Raw genomic sequence first — 17,507 nt, 5'->3', positions numbered from 1 at the left:
CCTCTTTCCCCACTGTTTTTCCTCTGTTTCTGCAGGTTGGTAATCATGTACAAGTGACTGCCTAGACAGGTTGAGCGCACACATTCGTTTTTCCCTTATTCACACAAAAATGCCCCATTCTCAATTCCTTTAAATGTTGTAGAGTCATTTACGTGGTTTGAAAGTGTTTTGAACCCATTTTAAAACACTTGCAAGGACTCTACAAGGTTCAAGGTGGTAGACAATAAGGCCAATCATTTTTCAAACTTTCCTCCTCCTTTTTTCCATTTTATTATGTTCCACATGTTCCATTCCTATTCTGCCATGTCCAGCCACCCCAGCTCTCACACAGATCTTGTCTGCTTCTGATCCTGTTGTGTCTTTGCTGGGACCCTTGCTTCCTGACATTGTCTGCCCATGAATCTTTAGAGTCAAGTCCAGGGTGATTGCCCATGTTCTAGCCACCCCATGAAGCCCCAGCACCCTAGCTTGACCTCAGAAAAAAGAGATTTCACTCTGCAGGTCCCACTTAGACACCAGATATTAGCTTTTCCACTTCCTTTATGCTCCTGACTTCTTAATGTTCGCTCACTTTTCACCAGCTCCCCCGTACTATTACCTAAGCAAACTTCTAGTTCCAGCTCCTTGTATCTTCACACCTCTGAAAACCTGCCTTCATAGATGATGCTCACAAGATATGGGCCTCCAGTCTGCCATCACTCACAAGAATGTGTCTTTGTGGGAGGGAGAGAGTTCAAGCTGAAAAAACTGTTCATGATTAGCGAAAAAAAAGGGGAAAAAAAGACCCAAACATAAGTACATGCATTTTTTGACCCAAGCAACGTAGAGAGTGCTTGTTTAAGAAAATTAGCATTCCCCACCCCGAACATGTAATTTTATACATCTTAAATTCAACACCATTTGTGCTTGCAAGGGTTCATACAACAGCTAGATCACACAGATGGAAAACAGTGGTGATTCTTTTTGTGAACTACAAATAAGTCCTAGTTGATTCAGCCCAAACCTAAGGTATGGGAGATGTTGACTTAAATTTTGATTCCTTGTCAAATTTCTAGCACAAATAAGCTGGCTCTTTAGCCTGAAATATCCCCTCTAAAATGTTAAGATCCTGTATACTGCATAGGATTGTTGTAATATCTTTCTAGTCTGGGGCTCTATGTTAAAGCATTTCTCCCAAAAAGTTCTGCATGGCCCAATACCTAACGTCCAGGATCCTGGTGGATCATACAGCACACGAAGATTTCAGTTCCAAGCACATTTTACCATTAGACACAATGCTGGCAATGACAAGTGTTTTTCCATCCAGCTGTACGCTAGAACAGTCCTCATTTGTTTTCTTGTCTGTACCATTCAGCTGTTGCATTGAAAATGTTCTTGGAATACTGACCCCTAAGAGAACAGCCCAACAGACAGTCCACTCCTCCTGCTGCTGTTGACTTTGGGTGGATTAAGTTCTTCTTCAGACAGTGGTGGCTCTGCTGTTGCTTCTGTTTTGTCCACTGCAGATAGAGCCAACTCAGTCTTGGCCAGTCCAAACTTTAATTAGAGCCAGGCTCTGAAAAACAGCTGATGTGATGTAGTTAAAAAATAAACGAAGTAATGCAAGGCCAAACTTACTCCAAAACCTGTCACCTGCAACAGGCTCTGGATCCAGCCCTGGGTGTATTGATTTATTTTTGCACAACAATCCAAAGCCAGTGAACACATAACATAACCCTAATCCTCCTACTAAGGATTTGCAGGGGTATCTGCACGTATTTGGTACACTTCTGAGCACAAAGGAAATGAAGCACTGATGGAAGCCGAGTGTTGTATGGAGCTATGCAGGTTTATGGGTGTTTCAAATTAAAACATGGATAGGAGAGAGCTTTTAGAACAGCAGTCAGGCATTATGTCCCTTGGCAATTAGTTTTGGTTTTTTTATAAGGCCTATCACAAAAAATATAGGTAGCTCCCATTTGGATAGGATATAGATGATCAGCTAGCTCAGCCACTTTTTGCATCTCCAAGTCTGTTTTTATAGATCAAAAAATAATCCTTTGTTTAATACACAGTGGGTCTGGGATGAAGAAAAAGGAAGGATAGCAAATGAAAAAAATAAGCCTTTTACTCCCCTCTCCCACCTCAAGCAGTGACACTATTCGAACCTCGCTCACATGCACACCTCCAAATCAGCAGTCTTACAACACTTTGGAGCAAAGGTTTCAGGGCAGAGAGTGTTCAAGTGACGTTGAAAGCAACTAAGAATTTTTTGGATGAAACTTTGAGGTGCAGCATGCAGGCCCTAAAGCCTTGAGCTTGTACATCCAGTGTGGATAAATTCTCCGGTGGTTTAGAACCAGTTTAGCAGCACTTCTGCCAGCCTTTACCCTGCTTCCAGCACGGAGGGGAAGCTGGTATAATCATGTACTCAGGGCTTCCCTGTACTCTACCAATTCCCAGCTGGCTGTCTGGAGACATTAGCAATCAGCATAAATGAAGTCAGGGGACCAAGCTGACATAAAGCCAGAACTGGAGACAGTGGGAGGTAAAGGTAAGGTTCACACAGCATGCACACAGCCCCAACCTCCACCATCTGCTCCTCGGTCACAGACTAAGATCTTGTCCTTTATATTCATTAGCAAACACATGAGCATAAAATAAAGTATCATAATTAAAACAGAACTAAAACTGTCACGACAATGAACCAAGTAGACTTTGATGTACTCTCATAGCAATTGCAATTGCTCATCTGTTTGTTAACAGACAACGTTCAGTGACTGAAAATATGCTTCCCTGGCAATATGTCTCTCAGGCATAACAGCAAATGAACGAGGTTCTGTGTTGCCGCCAAAGTGAGAAATAGCTGATTCGTTTTTTCAACCGGGTGGATTGGGTAGTTATGGTAAAACAACATACACGTGTAAAATAAAACAGCGACTGTCAAATGAATTATGTACTCCTTTTTATTATAGTATTAAAGACAAATACTATAATATTTGCTCTTGATGAAGTAACACATACCATACAGGAAGGAGCATGGACTTTTGTGAAATGGAGAGTTCTGGTTGATGCCAAAGTCATCGTTCGTCAGGCCTCGCTGCCACAGAGCTCTGCCTGAAAACTGTTCCCTTTTTAACTGAATGCACATAGTTGCTTTTTAAAGCAAGGCACAACTTGTTAGCTGACTGTGTAACGCTATCCTCTTCAGCATCAGTGGAGATGTGTTCTTTCTGTGTGCGATTAGGGTGAAGATATGTTGAAAAGCCTTTGGTACAGAACATATCTATAAAGGACATTTTTACAGAAAAAAGTCAGAAAAATAGAACACAACTCATTCATTTCTTGCTGCTGAAGACAGCCGGTAGAAGTCATTTGAAATGAAAGTGAGAGCAGTTAATTGTTTTTCTTTGTAACAACCAAACATTTGAACCAGTTATTAGCAGCTCTGTTTAACGTTTCCTTTCTGGATGCTTAATCTTTCAAGAGATATTTTTAAAAGACTGAAATTCTGTCCAAATGGTTTCCACCTCCCTCCTGTGTTTCCTGGCTTTGTTCAGTCTCATTATATTGCACATGATTTGAAGATAATCTTCCAGATGAAAAGATGTTCCCTTCTACATAATGCACTTGTTAGAAATCACAGAAATCACAACACATAAAATGGTTTTATGCCACTGGAAGTTAAAGTACTGCATATGCAAGAGGACAGGCCATCCATCAGTGCAGTCCATGATGTACAGTATGTAATTAGTCACTGCATTCTTGATGTATGTGATTCTTTTTTATAATATTGTACTGGTCAGTACAGTTCTGTAGCTCTTATTTTGAAACGTCTTCTGTTATCTGTCGGGCAGAGTAAACAACAGCATTTATGCATAACCGAGGTTTGAAAAGAATAACATTTTTTTAAGGCCGCGGAACATGTCTTGCACACAACTCCCCTTAAGAACCTTTAAAATCTCCGTGCCCTAAAAACGAAAAGTGCAAAATTGCTAATTAAGGCAGTTTAATAGTCTAAATGCAGCACAGCCTAAATAATAAAGCTCATTATTCCTAAAGACAGGAAAAGATCCAAAAATATGTTCAAATTATTATCTCTCATTAATGTAGAGTCTCAAATCCTATCCAAAATAATTAGCATGAAATGGTTTTCCCTCATCTTGTTTATCTTAATGAAGATGGTTTTAGAACCTGATATGATTCAAATACTATTAAGCAACTCGTTGCTCTTGTAAATCTGGTACAAAATTAGTTTGAACAGATAATGGCACGTATGTGCAACTACAAAGATGCAAGACCTAATGAGATGCTGATTTCATTTCTAGTGGAAATGCAAAGCTCATTGAAGCAAGACTGATTTGCGACACTAACTTAGGTCAGATTTTGACGCACAGTGTTTGGCAATTCAAAGGATAAAACTACAGATAAATTTAGTTCACCACAAAGGTTAAAAAAAATCCAATTTGTTCCAATGGTTACATTCTTTCAGTCTCTTCAACCTATGTCTAGATAATGTACAATATTTAGAGTATCACCTAGGAGCTCTAACTGTAACTATTAAACAAATCTAAATATACCGGACATTGAATTAGGACACCTATGAAACAGGCATTTTAAAAAGAGAAGTCCGGCTATTATTCAGACCCTGGAAATACAGGATCAGATATCTTTTTATAAGCAGTTTTAGACATTTACTAGTTTACATAATGAATGGCATAGATTTGTATTTGTAATGCAATCAAGACTCCCTTTGAGATTCTGTATTTGGGTAAAATTTTCTAAAAGAGCTGAATGAATTTACCATATAAGTCCCACTGACTTACTATAAGATTTAGACTCCTAAATCACTTAAGCACTTTTGAAAATGTTACTCCAGAAAGTATGTTCATTGGGAAAAGGGCAACACATTGAAAACCACACTGCAGACACAGAGGGCCATGTTTTCAAATACTCCCCACCCATAATCAATGCCAGGTTTTCAAGAGAGGTCAGTTCCTGTTAAGGAATCTCATCATTAACAGTGGGATTTTGAAAAAAAATCAGTCAGTACCCCTGGCCACCCAACACTGAATGCTTCTTTTAATTGGACCTTAAGTTAACAATAAGTTCATTATGATTAGGATATGCAAGGAATGCAGGGCTGAATCTGAAATGGCTAAAATAGCAAGTGTAAATGAAAAAGCCATAATCCTGCCAGCTGATCAAAGCAAGTGGTCCCCTACCTTTAGGCAGAGGCCCACTAACTTCATTGGTACAATGAATGGAAATGAAAGTCCACCTACTGCGGGTCCCACTCATGTCAAAGTGCTGCATGAACAAAGGGTCTACCTGTAGGGCTCACACTGCAGAATCAAGAGCTCAGGGGGTTAGATTGGGTTGGGTTTTTTTTAAGTATTTAGGTGCCTAAATCCATGAGAAGTAGGCACTTGAATACCCTTAAAAACCTGACCCCAGTCATTACTTTCCCAAGCAAGGTACTATAAATAGGAATTAGCAAAGCTTCCTATAGTGAGGTTCATTAACCAAATTAAAACCAGAATGTGCTGTGCACTAATAAGATGAACAAAACTATCAAATCAGATTATGTGAGATGGATGTTTCATTAGCAAGAAGTAATGTAGCAGAGGGCTGCAGCACTGGAGAAGAGATTTGTGCTGGGTAGGAAAAGAAGCCCTGTTACGTGCTAGGAGCTGTGTTTTTCTGGTCACAGCTCAATCCAGAGCTTGCAGTCCTCTACCTTTGCTGTTACACCAAACTAAGTGCCACCTACCAGTTCTAGGCATTATAACATAATAGAAATTTTAGTCCTTCCACAACAAGACACAATTAAATTATCATGATCCATATTATTCCACTCCCCACAAATAACCACCCATTTTTAATGTGTTTCAAATGCATATTCCAAAGTATACAGCTGTGTCAATAATGCAAAGACTGAGTGGGACCTTGCTGGGGCAAATACATGATCTTTCTACCAAGTCAATGTTAACTTTCCAGGCCCTTCAGTTTAAATAAAAATAAATCTCACTCAGACAATAATACTGGCTTTCACTGGTCATGGGTCTTCCCAAGCGGCTCTATACGGACGTAGAATGAACTTACTGTATGACTCCATCATTCCATTACTAAGGGCTTTGTTACATATTACACTTAAAGCTTCTCAAATGTTGATCAGTGTTAGTGTTGGCTCAAGTCTGGAGGAGTCACACGTTCATGTTAAAAACCTTCTCTGACTGTCCCCGATCTGCACAGCTGTGACTTGGTACTAGAAGGCCAGTGAGCCAGGACAGGCTTCTAGCTCTGCTCTAGGTAGGATGGGTTGGAGAGAGAGGCTGGTGGGGGCAGGAGCACGAGGCTGGAAGAGGGAGAGTTTAATGAGGACTGGGTAGCGAAATGGGAGGTGGAGAGGCAATGGGTGGGAACAGCAGTTGGGGGCTGGGTGGTGAAATGAAGTCAGCCACTGAAGCCACTAAAGGATAAAATGAAAAGAAGTAAAAACAGAAAGAAAAAAAAAAGAATTTAAAAAAAGAAATAAAAAGTAAATTAAAGAAAGTCACGTGTTTGAATTAATTGAGATTGGGAGTGGGTAGCCCCAGCTCATGGGGACACTGCCTCTGCCCCAGGAAGGAAGCTCCAGTTCAGAAGGCCCCTGATTTGGCCCTCTACCTTGCTTCCCCCTGCACCCCTGCTAGCCCTCCCTTCTGAACTGGTCTGTGGTCCTGTGAGCTGCCTGAGATGGGAGAGGGAGTTGGTATGGTACCAGTTGGTTTGGTTTGGTACCAGTACCACCCCCTGGACAGTAGAGTTCAGGGGGTGGAAAGTTTGTCCATGAAGAACAGGAGGCTGGAAGGAGGGAACACTGCACCCTGGGATGCTAGACTGAAACTTGGGCAGCTTATCTCTGGGGAGTGGACACATATTCGTGGAATCCAAGCTGGGCAACATGGATCAAAGATAAACCTACCCTGGAGGTTTAAAATACCTAAAGGGTACTTAAAACTAGTTTACACATCTTAATGTGTGAACAATCCTGGGGTTAAGAGTTTCCTGAGCTGCCTAAAATTAATGTGTAACAAGGCCCTTCTAGGTTAATTTATCGCAACTCTCAATACTCAGAAATGGCCATTACCTAATATAATTATGGCAACTATATGGTCAATGTGTTAAAAAGATTTAAATCAATTTGTTTCACACATTTTCAGATTCAACTAGGATATTGGACTTGACTGTCTTGGAGACTTAGCCACCTTTACAAGCACCTTCCATTTTCTCCTGTGGACATACTGGAGGAGGAGATGGAAGGGAGTCCCACGTTGTTCCTGGTCCCTGCCAGCACCAAAGAATAGATACCAACTTCAGTGGCTAAATGTGGTTCTCTTGCATGGCAGTGTAGAACATGAAAAATAAATACCCAGATGGCTCATTGTGACTCATTATGGTCATAATCCAGAAGGTTGCATAAGCGTATACTCAAATGTAAGCATATAAATTGTCCTTTAGACTTCATGAAATTATATTAATATGATATTAGTTACAACAGACTGAGGCTGCATAAATATAATTTATGGTGTGTTATCACTCAGTGCCCCTCTGTAAAGATTGGGACCCCACTGTGATATTTATTTCAGACAGAGACTTCATGTGAAACCCAGAAATAGCTTGAGGTACACCTTTTATTTTAGGGTAACCTTACTTTACCAGAGAGATAAATGAGGAAAAATCCTTTGAGGATTAGTGTCTGCTATAAACATTGTATTTCCATAATTTACCAGTAATTGGTACCAGATATCTTAATGTTCCCCAACTCAAATCACACACCCTTCCCTTCGTGCACAAAAGGGTGAAATCATGAATGGGGATGCTTGGAACAAATTTGGCACATCTGTGGGTATGTAGAGCCTGCCAACCCTACAAACTTTCCCATCATCTAGTGTCCAAAAACTCTTTTGGGAACTAGGTGATTCAAGGAAACTGAGTGAAGTTGCATATACTTTCAACAGAAAGTCAAGCAGTTTCAAAGGGCAGTTCACAAAATCCTGGATACTGAGCAGGGAGATGCCAGGAACTGGCCAATAAGAAATACTAAGCACAGAATATGCCCGAACTCCCACTTCTGTCTGGAGCTTCGGTGCCAGTCATGGCTGAACATCTAATGAAAGCACCCGGAGCACCTCATGTATTAGTGTCTGTGCTGAAAAATGGCAGCAGGGGCCTCAGTTTTTTTAAAACCCCCAAGATGAGAAGGTATTTTTTATGAGACACTTAGCACTAGCCCTTTGGAAAAAAATCAGGCCCCTAACTATGGGATCAGATTACTGAAACCAACAGAAATAGCAGGATTGCTAATGTAGAAGTCATATGTATTTAGACAAGTATTGCTGCTCTGGACTTCGAAAGACTCCAGATGTATTTCATCATCATTGCATGACATGAAAACTTTTAATTCCAACTTTAACTAAGGACATTAAACAGCAGCTAGCAAAACTAGACATTTTTCAAGCAACAGACCCAGGTAACTTGCATCCAAAAGTTAAGACCTGGCTGAACTCCCAAGACTATTCATTTTGATTTTAGCAATTCTTTAAATATTGGAAAAGCTCTAAAGGACTGGAAAGCAGCAAATGTTGCACCAATTTGAAAATGGTAGTCAAGCTGACCCACTTAATTATAGGCCTGTCAAGTTGACATTGATCCAAAGCTATGCAATGGAATGACTGCTACAAGATCATTAATGAAGTATTCAAAAATAAACCAAGATCAGGTCTGACAAGAGTTGATGGTGGAGAAGTTGTTTTTGTTTTATTTTGTTCTATTTTAAGTTACAAATTTAGCTGATACACCTGAACACTGAAGGACGTATGCTTCTTTGAGAAAGCTTGATTGAGAGTGATGGAACAATTCAAAATAGTACATATAAAATAGGCCAAACATGGACTAGCAGCTCTCAACTGTAAAGACAGAATTAAACATATTGGGTCTGACGGGTCAGGTTTTGGACCAAAGCTATTCAAATGTATTAATCAATGACTTGGAAGTCTGCGTATGGCAAAGATTGTAAAGAGAGATGTCTAATTGAGACAGGTTGCTAATACTTAAAGATTTGAATCAATCACTTGGAAAACTGTGTACCGTGAAACAATATGCATTTCAACAGAGTCAAATGTAAGGCCCACTTACAAAACAAAGAATGCAGGGTCCATTTTCAAATTAGGGGACTTATCCTGGGAATCAGAGACTTGGTAAACGACTTCTGTAAAAGAGGTCTTTTGTGAATAGTCAACTGAGCATGAGTATCCAGCATTAGGAACAACTCTTCACAGTCACAGTGTCCAGACTGGGAAATCGGCTCCCTCCAGAGGTGGTGCAATCACCTACCCTGGAAATCTTCAAGAGGAGACTAGACAGTCACCTGGCTGGGGCTGCCTGACCCCAGCTGTCTTCCCTGCTTGGTGCAGGGGGCTGGACCCGATGATCTTCCAAAGTCCCTTCTGGCCCCTTACAAACTATGAATCTATGAATCCTATACAAACACAGGCTAAAGGAGTTGTGCAATCCTTGAATGTATAAACCAGAGACTACAAAGAAAGAGAGGGGCGGCTGCTTCAGCTCTATATTTCACACTACTGTGAATGTATAAACCAGAGACTACAAAGAAAGAGGGGGGCGGCTACTTCAGCTCTATATTTCACACTACTGTAACTGCTACTGAATACTGTGAGAAGCAAGGGTTTTTTTCTATCATATCTTTTATTGGACCAATTGTACGATTGGGAGAGATGTTAGACAAGCTTTCAGGCACAAAGCATCCTGCCTCAGGTCTGGGAAAGAAGCAAGTACAGGATAAGATTCTGGTATTTGGTGTCTTTCCCAGACTTGAGGAAGAAGGCAGGCCAGGCTAACACAGCTAACTACATGTCTCTAAACCTGAGGAACAGCACTTTGTGCTCAAAAGCTTATCTAACATCTTTCCCAGCTGTAGAGCTGGTCCAATAAAAGGCATCCCCAAATCCCCCTTCCCTTCCCCAGTTATTGCATATATCCCAGACCACTGTGGCTACAACACTGCAACCCTGCTACTGAATACTGTACCCAATTTTGGTTTCCACACTGCAAGGGGAATGTGGAAAAAAAAACTGCGGGTTCAGAGATCCAAGAGAGATTAAAGAAATGAAAACATGATGTATGGTGAGATGCTTAAGTAACTTAATCTACTTAACTTGTGAGAAAGAAGATAATGAGATAATTTGATTATAGTATCTGTACAGAGAAAAGAAGCTGGATAACAGGGAACCCATCAGCACAGCAAACATAGATGTAATAAGATCCACTGGCTGGAAGTTGAAGCTAGATTAATTCACATTAGAAATAAGGAACAAATTGTGAATAGCGAGTACTTAACCACTGGAACAACCTACCGAGGAGTGACTGGACATTTTTACAGCATGACTGGGTGTTTTTAAAAACTGCTCAAATGCAATAACAAGCCACTGGAGTTGGAGCAGAGATTGATTCAGAGAAGACCTTCCCCCTCTTGTTATGCAAGAGATTTATGACATCACACTGGTCCTTTGTGGCCTTAAAAACCAGTGATGGTGTCTCAACCATTAAAACTAGTGTCTTCAGAGTCACCAAAGTGAGCCACAAACCTCCCCCCACCTTCACTGTAGAGAGGAACTGGCTGGATATACTCCATCAGTTAGGATGCAACGAAGAGCTGCTATCTTTCAAGAGAGGGGTTATAACTTCACATGTGCATAGAGTCCATCACAAAGTTTTCTGCTCTGTGCAAATGGATCATAACATAGAGACATCATACGTGATGTCAAAATTATGTCACTTTCCCCTACTCTTCATATAACATGCATTCTTCTGAAGAACTATTCTCAATACGGGGAAAATGTGATTGACTACAGCTCTTAAGGTCATTCAGTATTTGTTAGTACTTTGTTGGTATAGTACTTTCAGTTAGTATTGCAGTAATGCAGTTGCATTACTACTTTCAGTTAGTAATGTTAGCAATGCAGTTGCAATAATCAATCAATAATCAATTTACATGTTCTTTTTTGCATGCTTCCCCCTCTGCAAATTTAAGATACTATTCTCTTCCTGGTCATCCAGGTCCCTGGATCTGGTCACCTGCAAGGCATGAATGTACCCAGGGGAATTCTATTCCTGGATGCATAATTCTGCACATATGGATAATTACATAGGCATGTGCAAGCCTTCCCATCTTCTACCGAATAGATGAACGGCAAGAACACTTACATGGGAAGGTGGAGTCTCTGGGGTTTTAGGACTCCCTCACCCAGGCAGATGTTTGAATCTAACTGTCTCTGACCTCCCAGCATATAGCACTCTAAGCACCATCCAAAGGTCAGCCATTACTCATAGGCTTCTTCTTTTAAATCTGGCTCAGTGGGCAGCCACAAGAGGTTCATATGTGGGAGATACGTTGGGTCCAGAGGGAAGAGAGCAAGCCAGAAGGTGTGTGCAGCTCAGCAGCCACCTCCCTGAGCCATGCACCTATGTTGTTCTCCATGCACACAGGGCTACACATTCAGAAACAGAATTCCTCTAGGCATGTAACTACCAAAAAAATGCCCTGCACACAACCAAAAATGGCCACTTAGGCAACCAGGAGAGACTCAAATTGGCACCCTTAACTGCATAAACCTCAAAAAAGTCTTCTTTCTTCCCTACTCTAATAAACACCTAAGGGATCTCATTTTACTGATTGCACTGGAGTTGTTCTGGAGTTACAAATGAAGAAAGAATCAAACCCAATGTGTCCATATGTAGTTAATAAAATTCAAAAAAATATATAGGGAGGCAGTATAGGCTAGCAGGTAGTGTGTGGGTCTGGGACACTGAAGATGTAGATTTTAATCCCGGCTCTCCTACCATCATGGGCTATGACTTTGGACAAGTCACTTTTCCTGTTTCAGCTGTGTAGACCATAATGTCTTCTGGGCAGAAACTGTCCGTGCCTGGGTTAGTATAATGTCTAGCACAGTGAGACCTCCTGACACTAGTGTAATATAAATACATTTCAAAATAGCAAACAAGAGCCATAGACTCAAATATGGTGGCACTTGGACAAAGGCGCACCCAAACCACATCATGCCAAACTAGATTCATATGTAGAACAAGGGAGGAAGGCGGTTCCAGCTTGGGACCACTGTAATAGCTAGCTCTTTCAAAACCCCTGCTAAAGAAGTGAGCATCAGCACCCCTGTTTCAGGGCAAACAGGAGAACTAAAGGAGATCTCCTGAGTCCCAAGCCAGTGGCTTGTCCACTAGGCCATATTGAGAAGCTCTGATTCAAATAAGTGAACCAGCTGCCTGGTGTGCATTTCACTCTAAATAGCTCAGTACACTGAACAGCAAGTTTGGTTTTATAACCTCATAAATTCACAATTAGAAAAGATGAAACACCCGGCAATTGGGGAGGGTGGGCTTGTGTGTGTCCAATTCAAAAGACTTAGGCCCTCCCCTCCTGCTAGGGAAATAATTCACTCCCAGGTTAAAACCAGATGTGCTCACTGTCAGCCCAGAAGGATTTTTTATTCCAAAGCTATAAAGTTGACTAATTGAAGAGGATGATAAAAAACAAGATACAGAAATATGTATAATGAGCTTCCACAGACCCATACAAATTACTAAGCATCTGTTCTCTGTATAGTTTGAGCCAAATCTTGCATAAAGCAGGAGTAAAAGTTTTGTTGAAGAAGTTCAATGGTCATGACAGCAGGAAGGCATGACTAACTGTTGGACATAGAAGGTGGGGACTTTTTTGGAGTAAGAGACTTTGCCTCCCACTCTTACCCCTCATACCATAACTTGCAGGATAGTCAGAGTGCCACAGTACAGCACTCTGGTTTGGATCATAAACAGCAATATGCTAATGGTGCTGATCTAGCCTACAGCACTCCCATCAGGTACTTGAATGCTGTCGGGGACTGCAGGAAGCCAGATTTTAGCTCAAAGATTTCACCACCTGGAAAAAGTGCTGCATTTGACCTCAGTGTTTTTATGCGTTTTTTTTCTTTCCCAGGCCAAAGAGGGAGGATAATGCTAGCCCTAGAATAGGAGTATCCCTGCACCTCCTTGTTCCAGGGCTCATAAAACAAAGACACCCCAATACCATACACTAGATTAATCTAACCTAATCGAATCTAGATTAGATTAGTTAGACTAGACAGGCACTTTTAAAAATACCGTGGATTTTATGATCTGTTCAGATTAGATTTAACCAAGTTCTCATCACCTGTTCCAGGCACCTTTAAATCATTTCATCTTCATAACAGAATTTCCTTCCAGGCATACAAACATGCACCTGCAGAAATAAGATTAAACCCCTTTCCTCAGTAAGTGTAACACCTATAAACATCCTCCCCTGTGGTTTTTGCCCACAGTATGAAAGTTAAGAATTTCTGGCTGGCAGTGGAGAATGAACTCCAAAACATAAGGTACCATAAGAAAAATGAAGACAGTCTAGCATAGGAGCCTCAGGTGATCTCAGGTGCAGCAGGGTGGTATCAAAAGCATTGTTTTGGACCCAGTCACCCAAGATCCTATTTAATAGTTCATAGTGTAAAGAAAAATACCACTTTAAATTCAACACAGAAATATAAGTCAAAATCCTACTTCACTTTACACTCCTGAAAGGCAGGTATGCGGCTGGGCAAATGACATTTGTGGCTGTAACACTCAGTGATCTTATTCCACATGTAGTGGATGTTTGTCCACACAGCTACTTTGCATGTGCAAAAGGCTGCATTCTGGCCAGGAAGGTACATAGCCCCATGCACACATATCAGGGCAAATTGACTTGTGGCTGTGGTGAGAAGGAGAAGGATGTTTGAGCCCAACAGCCTGGTGGTTAGGGTATGCACCACCCAGACAGGGAAGAGTCCTTTGGTTCTAGCCTGGGCCCTTTCTCCCAGCGGGGCAGAAATTCCCCCACTGCTCATTTTACCTAATGGGCTTGTCTACATGTCCTATGGAGACATAGCAATGGGCTACATTGCCGTATGCAGCACTACGGCAACATAATGGTCACACGCGTCTACACGTGGTTGTCAGCTACATCACCACAGTGGTGAGCTCCCCGAGTAGAGCACACCCCTACGGCAACGTAGCAGCAAAATCTACCCATGCATCGTGCACATGGCGTGGCAACTACCCATACTGTGCCATGCTTTAAGTACTTCCAAAAAGAAGTACTAAAGCACAGTGCCGTAGCAACGCCGCCATATGGAGACTTCTAGACGTCCCCAATGATAATTAAATTCAAAGTGCAGTAGGGAAGAGAAGGGCTGGGGAAGGGACTAGGCAATGCTGATCTGTGGCAAGGTGGTTAGATAACCATGCTGGGTGGAAGACACCTGGGCTCACACACACTCTGGGTGCATGAGGCCTAGAACCTACACCTCCTTTTGCCCTAACCCCATAGCCATTAAGCTAGTACACAGAAGGGTCCCCTCCTCCTATGGCAGCATCTAAATCAAATTTGGGACTTACCTGTATGTGGAGCCATGTACCTACCCAGACAGCCTGCAAATGCCCACATCTCCACAGCACATGGAAAAGGATCGCTAACTGTGTGTAAGCACCAAGAACTGCTGGTGTGTGCCATCTGAGCACATAAAATGAAACAGGATTCTGCTCTTACTGCCAGGTAATGCGGCTGCCAAAGCACTTGTGTAACATGCTCCTAGCATTCAATTCCATGTGGCAAACTGACCACTGCATTTAAGCACTAGCTTCGGTTTCCAAGGGGGTGTAGCTCCATGTGAAAGCATTTTACAGTAATCTAATCCGGTGGATTAATTGAAGTAAGGTCTGCAGAAATGCACTGATAAAGCCAAGCCAGGCACACACAAAAAAATCTAGAACTGGGTATCATAAACATAATATTGGCCAAATTACAGTTTGCATCTACTCACTAACCTGTCTAAGCTGCTTCATAGCCAGGTTGAGCAGGAGAAATAAGAAAACAGAACATCATACACTCTTAGGGTAAAGGAGCACTTGCAGCTGAACGACCAGAGTCAAGGAAGTCCTGGGCTCCAGAAACTGTCCGAGTTGTTGCAGCACAACATTCCCCCAAATAGGAGATCTGATGACAGTTAAAAATGCCATATCTCAGAAAAGATGGCAGATCTCATTCCCATTCCCACTAATAAATCCCATTCCCACTAATAAATAGTAAGGTACTATCCTTTCTGTTATGGACAGAGGCCTAGACCCCACTGAGTTAACCTGGAGTAAATCCAGCATAACGGCGAGGATGCTCATGCAGATGCTGTAGCTTTCCTTCAGCATCACTTAGACTGGAACTGGTTTCTAGGTCTAGACCTCTCTTCAAGTATAACTCCCTTCCTCATCAGCCTAGTGGGGAATGGTACCGATATAAAGTAAGCACACCCTTGCCCAGAGCTCCAAAGTCCCTGTCACTCCCATACTCTTGAAGGGAGCATAGCACCCACCTGAGTGATGTATAATATCTAACTTACACAGAGCTTTCCTTCCAAAGATCTCAGAGTGCTTTACAGAGGGGTCAACATCAGTATACCAGTTTAAAAAATGGGGAAAGTGATACACTGGAAATAAAAGCAACACAGCCTGGAATAGAAAGTGCCACGCCAGTGCTCCAACAATAGGACAACACTGACTCCTTAGAGCCCCCTCTAGCCTGCAGCTACTTAAAAGCCATGCTGACGAGAAGAAGGCTGGGTTGCTCATTTGGCTGGTTTTATGCCTACGAATAACTCTGCTTTTTCAGGATTACTCAGATTAGAACCAGGGATGAGAGCAATACTCACGGAAAAGTTTAGTCACATTCGATGAGCTAGACAAGATAAAAACCAAAGCTTGATTCCACTCAGTCTGAAATGAGATTTGCTTTAATGTGGAGGAGAGGGGTGAAATTCATTCCTGGCATCATTCCAAAGATTTCATCCAGACCCATTCAATTAAAAATTAAACAGAAGATGGAGGAGATCATGGAAGCCAGAGAATTTTTCATCTGAAAAATGTTTGACAATTTGTGACTTCAGGCCTTTAAAAACCCTATAAAGTTCAAAGACAGTGTTGGCATAAACAACACATCCGCAGCTGTATTAAAACGGTCCTCCATAGCACCTCATGCTGCTCACAGAGCTTCAGGCAGGCTCGCTTTCACACCCTTCAGGGGAGATTATATTTTAAAGCAAGTATTGTGCTAATGAGAAGTGCTAGATTAACAGGCTTGAAGATGTGTATGCTTCTTTTAAGTCAAGGATGGACAAGCTCTTTTTGTCTTATTTCTAACCCACTGGAATGTCATGCATTTGGCAAAAGCAATGAGGAAGGCAGGAGGGATTCACAAAAATAACGAGAGCCTTCAGGAGCAGGAACAACAGGAATAGAGCAAATGGTTGGAAGAGTGAAAAGCAGATGCAGGGCTGAAAAGGGGAGGAAAAAAAGCACCAAAAAATTTGAATGAAAGCAGACCCTCAGCTGTTATAAAATAGCACAGTTTCATGGAAATCAATGGAGCTGCACTCCAAAAAATCCTGCTCAGAGTTTGGTCAAGAAGTCTAAAAGTGCCCTCAGTTACATCTCTGTGGATTTCAATGGAACTGCAAAGTTGGGATCATAAAAATATTTTGTATTAATAGTTACACTACTTAACTCCAGTGCAGTCAATAGATCAGACGACTTGCCTGCAGTAGCCTAGATTCTGCATCTGTGTGGGGAATTCAGGAACAGATCTATCCCTAGCACAAAGCCTGTGCTTCCCTTCAGCTGGAACAAACTTAAATGGCTCTTGGAAAGAACAAAACACAAATGTGAATTATAAAGATAAAAAAGATTCATGAACCTCAAACCAGCTTCGCAACTCCCCCAAAAGTTTAACTTTTCTCAAACCTCCAGTCTCCTTATGCCTCACCCATCCTTAGGTTAACGAGTACTTTTCATTGATAGCTTTCATAACACTTTATAGAGGAAAGTGCTTTACAGATAGGGAACTGAGGCACAGAGAGGTGAGGGGATTTGTCCATGGTTACCTAGCAAGATAATGGCACAGCTGAAATGTTAGGATTGATTCCTTTATATGTAAAGGGTCAAAATTCCCCCAGCCTACCATTCATAAGGCAGCATTGGCTTTGTAACTTAAGCATAGGGCTTGATTCTGCTCCTATTGAAGTCAGTCGAAGAAGACGCACTGAAAGGGACCTACCAAATTTATGGTGAAACTGGGGTGCTCTGTGGCTCCTTTAACCTTGCAGGTTCCCCGCGGTCCCTACCCCCCTCCCCATAGTGGCAGGGCCCTGCTTGCGACTCGCTCCTGATCAGCGGGGAGGTGAAAACTGCAGTTTTAAATATGACACCGTTGTTGCCTCCCACCTTAATTTGGCAGAGGGGCCCCAGATGGCCCCTGCTGTTTGCTGCTGACTGGTAGGCAGGTGAAAACAGTGCCATGTTTAAAAGTGTGCTTTTAGCTTCCCTGCTGATCAGGAGGGAGCGGTGGGGCCCTC

At 41.9% G+C, this 17,507-nt stretch overlaps 1 protein-coding gene across 1 annotated transcript in view; it reads right to left on the bottom strand.

The window, feature by feature from the left end:
• Window positions 1–3,027: 3,027 nt before the first annotated feature.
• LOC102382636 (potassium voltage-gated channel subfamily A member 3) overlaps window positions 3,028–17,507 on the bottom strand; it is a 28,057-nt gene continuing 13,577 nt past the window's right edge. The window contains exon 2 of the mRNA XM_006025280.2: window positions 3,028–3,825. The gene's annotated coding sequence lies outside the window, so the exon portion shown is untranslated. The remainder of the gene's footprint in view (window positions 3,826–17,507) is intronic.

Source organism: Alligator sinensis, unplaced genomic scaffold (assembly GCF_000455745.1).
Source record: "Alligator sinensis unplaced genomic scaffold, ASM45574v1 scaffold872_3, whole genome shotgun sequence".
Taxonomy (NCBI): domain Eukaryota; kingdom Metazoa; phylum Chordata; order Crocodylia; family Alligatoridae; genus Alligator; species Alligator sinensis.
Note: the sequence above shows the minus strand (reverse complement) of the source record. Positions and strands in the feature narration are given on the sequence as shown.